Raw genomic sequence first — 6,088 nt, forward strand, 5'->3', positions numbered from 1 at the left:
TAAAAATATTTCTCATCTCACTGTTTTATATATCATTTGATCAGATACATGGAAAATTAAACGAGGATTAAATCTGTATTATAAATTATATAATATATTCCTATTGATCTCTGCCAACAGGATTTGCTAATCTATCACTATAATCTCTATTTTTTTAACACACAAAACTGTTACACCCGTATAATCACTTACTCGCAATTACACATCCTTTTCACAACAAAATTTACCACGATGCCCTTTAATTTCAGTATCAAAAGCAATTCAGAACGAAACAATTCAACTCCCTTCTCTGCAAAAGAAGAAGCTCCACGAGAGCCAGATATTCGAAATTCGTCTGCGAGACACATTCGCCGACTTTGCAAGCCAGATCCCGTAAGAGGGGCACGTAGTTCATTTCATACTCGAAGTAGCTCACGCACCACGGCTGGCGAAACTTATGGCAACTACGACATCCCCGACGAGGCAAGAAATAAGTCGACGAAAAAGATTGAAGGGGTGAAGAAGGGTGTACAAGTCGAAAGGCGGCTCTCTCCGTCGGACTGTCTGCGAATTATTAAACATAACGGTGAAATATCGCGGTGGCCGATACCAGCTCGAGGGGGTGGGGGTGGGCGGAGGAGAGAACAACGTGAGCTGCTTTCCCAACGGCCATTTCGCGTTGTGTGTTCGGTGGGAAACGGAAGGGAGGCGAATGAAGGGCGGCTGCATCGATGCATTCGCCCTGCCGGTGCCGCGATTATTCGGCCCTCGAGGGCGTTTGATCGATGCGACCGACGTTGCGTGCCTCGAAACACCGAAAGCTCTCCGCTCGTTTCGAATACACCAGCCACCCTAATGCGTTTATGAATTCGTTTGGAGGAAACTTTGGAGGAGACTTTAAATTTTCCCACCACCCCACGCCACCTCCCCCAGTCTGCATCTCTTCGAAACTTAATATTCTCTCGCCAGTGTATCGTTGGCAGTTTTATTTATTTATTTAACGGCGTGACTTTTGGAGCACGTAGCAAGTTGTCACGTGTCGAACTTATGTGCATGTATACGCTCCGTGGTAGAAAAGACTTTACCTCGATGTTTGAACGAAGCGACACAATTGTCAAAGAACGTATCTTTCGAACGTATTTATTGATTCATTTTCATTCGTAATTTATTTCATTTGTGTTCATTTGACTAAATTTCGTCTGATGATCGACCGAAGAACTATATATAATTTTAATTCGGAGGATTATGTTTAACGTAATGATAGAGAGGAAAATAATGCTCCATCCCTTCAATATCGTTTCGTATCGTAATTGAAAAGAGGAAGATAGAAATAATTGATAGTACAATGAAGAAAATTAAATGCAGGATTTCCCATAATCAATATTTTTGATTGAACGAAGCACATGTTTTTCTACATCTACAATGTACATCACAGTTACTCGCGTTAACATTCGGACACTTAAATATCTTGTTGTTGGAATAAAATGAATGATGCATTTTGAAAGTAAAGGCTTAAAAGCTGTACAATTTTTTTTTTTTTCTAAAATTGTTACCAGTTTGAATATTTAATAATTCAAATATTATAGATGTTTCCCGCGAAATATAATAGTCTAGCGTTTTCCAAACTCTACTCTAATAAAAAATCATTCACGTACGATGTTTCATTACGCCACGTAGCATGGCTCATTTAATCGAAACGGTGCTTCTGTCAAACAAATAACAACACAAACAAATCGATACTAATCCAATGTCGTTCACGCAACGCGCCATCATATGGACAACGACCCTTACTCATCGACCACCAACAAAAAAGAAAGAGATGAGAAAAGAAATTTCGCAACGATCACAGTGCAATCGTTAACAGCTAATATCGCGCAGCACAATGAACTCCGCCGCGATGAACCTCGTGTTTTCACGACCGACGTGTTTCCAATTGCAATTAGTTGATCGGAGCCGATGAACGACGGAGCTGATTAATAACAATTAAACGGCATCGTCTCCTGCAGACACGCGACGCAATTCGTCCGTTCGTGGATCGAACGCTATCTAAACGAGTGACGCGCGTAAGCGTGGCGGTTATCGCGTCGCGAGAAGCCTTTTCCTCGAGAGAGGAAAAGGAGAGAATCGGAGCCAGAGGTCGGCAATCGTCGCGTCAACTAATGTTACGGTCTATCTTGTAACATCCCGGCTAATGGCCGTCTCAGGAGTCGGTAATATGTCGTAAGTAGGACCGTCGACCGTGGGACGCAACTCCCATAATCGTAACTGCAGTTGCCTTCCGCGAAAACGACGCTTCCGTCCCCCGTGGGGAGTTGCCGTGTTAAAAGAGCTACTCTCGCTGGAAATCAGCGAACGCTTTAAACAGTGCTTTCTTTAAAAGGAAAAGAAATTCTTCGTCCGCTTTTCGTGAAGAATAAAGTTCAGTGTCTTTACAGTGAGGATAAATTGTAGTTTCTTCTATCGATTGCACAAGTACGAGATCAACGCTAGAAGTTAAACTGCAGTTAGCAGTTGAGCTACGAAACTGGTGTCAGAAAAATTGAAATACGAAAGCTAGGAAAAAGTTTTTATTTAGAATGGGCCAAAAATCACTTCCTACTAAAATAGATCTGTAATAAATAATTTTGATAATTTTTGAAAGATAATGGAAAAATCTTGTTTGAACTTAAATACAATTTAAAATTAATAAAATTAATTTTTCCTTATATTTTATATCTTGATGTTTTATTTAAAAAAAAAAAAAGGAAACGAAAATATAATTTGGCCTATATTTACCAAGAAATCATTCAAACTTCTGAAAAAAATCCATCGTCATAAATCTAAAATTGGAATTTATTTTTAAAGTCTATTTAAAGTCTTCTTTGTTAGTATCAAATTTTTTAAAAAACAATGACTGACTTTCGCAACTTCATTCGTCGAAACAGAATGTAAGTAAAAATAAATCCCAAGACAAATTTAAAAAATATTACAGTTAATGTCCTTGTAACGTATTTTAAGATCATCTGCCACTACGAATACCTCTCTGTTCAATAGTACGACAAATCGATAAGTATAATGTAAGAGAATGTATAACAATGTAAGAGAAACAATAGCTCATGTTACTGATGAAATTAATTAACAATCGATATAAATTTCATTTCGTATAGCGAAAACCCAGAATACATCAGTGTCGTTGATGTACCGTTCAGTTAGTTGAAGGACGAACCTTTGTCAAAGCAAAACCCGTTCCAAATACGACTCGATCAAACCTTCGACCCTCGTATTCTATTTTCTTTGCCAAGAAGGATCTTTGCTCCGAGAGTATCTGAAAGAGGATTGCTACGTCTCGGCGGGGTTGCACGTTCCACGTGGGTCATATCGAAAGCTTATAAAAATTAATGTTCCACGATAACGTGGTCGCGTCTCGGGCTACACGCAGTCCGGGCAATCCGATTACGGTCCACGATGTCCAGGGATTCAGAACAGCCTCGGGGTTTACGCGAGTATTATCTGTTTCGATATCTTCCGTGCGTTGGTCTCGTTACGAGGATTGGCCAAAATCCAGCGGCACTAATGGTGTTTAATTCGGTCCTCGTCCGTCGTTCCGCACCGCTAACGTGAACTTTGTTTCGTCATCGATAGGTTTCTACTCGAATTGATTCTTACGAACTATTCATTTAATGTACAGATTGTCAAAGCATCAAAGTACTTTGAGTACGTGTTGTTTCAGTTTATTGAGACTTCAACTGTCAACGATGACTGGGAAAATAATCCATGCTTGCAACGCTGTTTGTCAATTTGAAAAATTGATCAATGATTCGATTATTAATTCTAGGACAATGTGGTCAGTGCAGTGTTACGTTTGACGTCGAGTTGAAACAGTTCACGATTGTTCTTTCTCGTAATAATTACAACATGTGGAAGGAGACACTAAACGCACAGTTGTAAGATAAATATACGTTGATAAAGAAATTGAATTTGAGAATAACTCAGAAGGCTAGAAAATTCGATGAAAATCAATATTAAATCCGACAATTCTACCGTCTTGCGTGCGAGTATAAAACCAAGGGTTAATCGAATAAAAAGTTGAGGTATTCTGTTAAAAAAAAATTTAATATAAGTATTATACATAGAGAATATATATATATATATATATATATATATATATATATATATATATATATATATATATATATATATATATATATATATACCATCGAGTTGAAGCTAACACCTTGCATGTAAATGTCAGTTTACCCTCTATCCAAAGATTGATCGATCGCCGCTGTTCAAAAATTAACTTCCCCCATTCCTCTAAACGTTCCAAGCTAAAATCATCCGGATCGATCGAGCCCAGATAGAGTTAATTGACGAACGTGGCGGCTCGGGCGAGCGGAAAACAGACGCGAGACGGAATGACGGGGTCTAACGTCCGATCTTGCAGATATTAGAGTGTTTATCCGGGGCTTTACGAATCCACTCGACGCATTGTCTGTTTGTCTGAGAGCACGCCACGACTCCCGTAGGACCGGCTAACAACATTAGCTCGGGATTTGTCTTTAGGGCTGGATCTGGCTACGTTTGGCCGGCCGGAAGGGGCGGGTATACGAGAGTATACCCTATTAATATTACGGCTGTATCACAGTTTCACCAGACTTCGCGTCGTTAAGGAAGATACACGCGGAGATAGGCAAACAGCCGGTCGCTAGGAGTCCTTCGCGTTCTCCAACTTTATTACGCTCGTCTCTTCTACGAACAACGATGATTTTGTCCCGCGTACATGGCGAAAGCAGCGCGTTTATGATCGCCCACCGATACAGAACCAATACAGGGGATTTCTGTCGTCTATTCCGCGAGATTTGCGTGGGAAGAATTTTGGAAAATGTGGAATATACACTATACGATTATACGATTATAGAAAGTCCGTTTCTCTGAGCTTCGTTTATTTGTACGAAATTTTCGTCAGTAGCCAGTTAATTAAACGCTTACTGATTGAATCCTTTTATCTGAATTCAAACTTCCATTATATGAACGAAAAATTGCTGGTAGAATCGGTGAATTTTTATAGGGCTTCAATTATGCAAATTAATTATCCACCGACAAGTTCGAATAAACGAAGTTCTACTATACTTATTGTTAGTTATTAAATTGAGAAGATCCCCTGCCCCTAGGGGAAACATTGTTTGTCTATAAATAAATGTATTGAATTAAAAGTATGACACTACTTGTTCTGAGAAGATAACTTTGCTACGTGTTTCAAGAAACTTCTTCAATTTGCAGAAAGTATGAAAACAGTTTTCTTGAAATATTAGAAATTTCTTCATTAGCCAAACAAGAAATAGTTTTAAAAAGAAGAAAGTAATGAATAAAGTGTTCGAAGACTGTGGCATGAAACTAAATTTACTCCATTTATGAAACTAAACTATACTCATTTTTGTAGGATCGAGTTTTGCTAATGCGTGCTTAATATACGTGAATGTTGTTACATTTGGTTCTAGGTAAGAAATAAAAAATAATAAAGGTAAAAAAAAAATAATTCCACGACATTAAACCCGCAGTCGGTAGGACTCGAACCTACGCTCCCAGAGGGAATCTGATTTCTAGTCAGACGCCTTAACCACTCGGCCACGACTGCTTGATTTGACATTTATTATTTTACGAGAACTAGCAGTGAAGATGTAAAATTTAAATTTAAATTATTAAATTGGATTGATTGATCAAAGGAGAATTAAAAGTGAAAATAAGAGAAATAATGCTTGAGATGATCGAGTGATTTTCAATGAATGATAGAAATCTCTGTCTGGATTCATAAAATGAATTTTTATAAAAATATGAACAATTAAATAAAATTCTACCTAAAATCCAACATTCTTACAATTGATGAGACCAAAATTAATTAGAAATAATTAATTATCAATGACGACTAAGCTATAACCCATTAATAACAACTAAATTAAAATTTAATCCATCAAATACCAAACAACAGTTTATCACAATCTTAAATCTTAATTAATCTTTATTTTTTTATTTTCAAAAGATTAATTCTTTCTGTTCAGTTTTACAGAATAAATTCCGACTGGGAGAAATGAAAGAAATATTAAACGAACTTTGTAACAACAGATTCAAGGAA

At 37.7% G+C, this 6,088-nt stretch overlaps 1 non-coding gene across 1 annotated transcript; it reads right to left on the bottom strand.

Annotated features, from left to right (window-relative positions):
- Positions 1-5,511: 5,511 nt before the first annotated feature.
- Positions 5,512-5,593, bottom strand: Trnas-aga. Its single transcript has one exon. It is a non-coding gene; the product is annotated as a tRNA-Ser (tRNA).
- Positions 5,594-6,088: the final 495 nt, after the last annotated feature.

Source organism: Frieseomelitta varia, unplaced genomic scaffold, assembly GCF_011392965.1.
Source record: "Frieseomelitta varia isolate USP_RPSP 00005682 unplaced genomic scaffold, Fvar_1.2 scaffold_670, whole genome shotgun sequence".
Taxonomy (NCBI): Eukaryota; Metazoa; Arthropoda; class Insecta; order Hymenoptera; family Apidae; genus Frieseomelitta; species Frieseomelitta varia.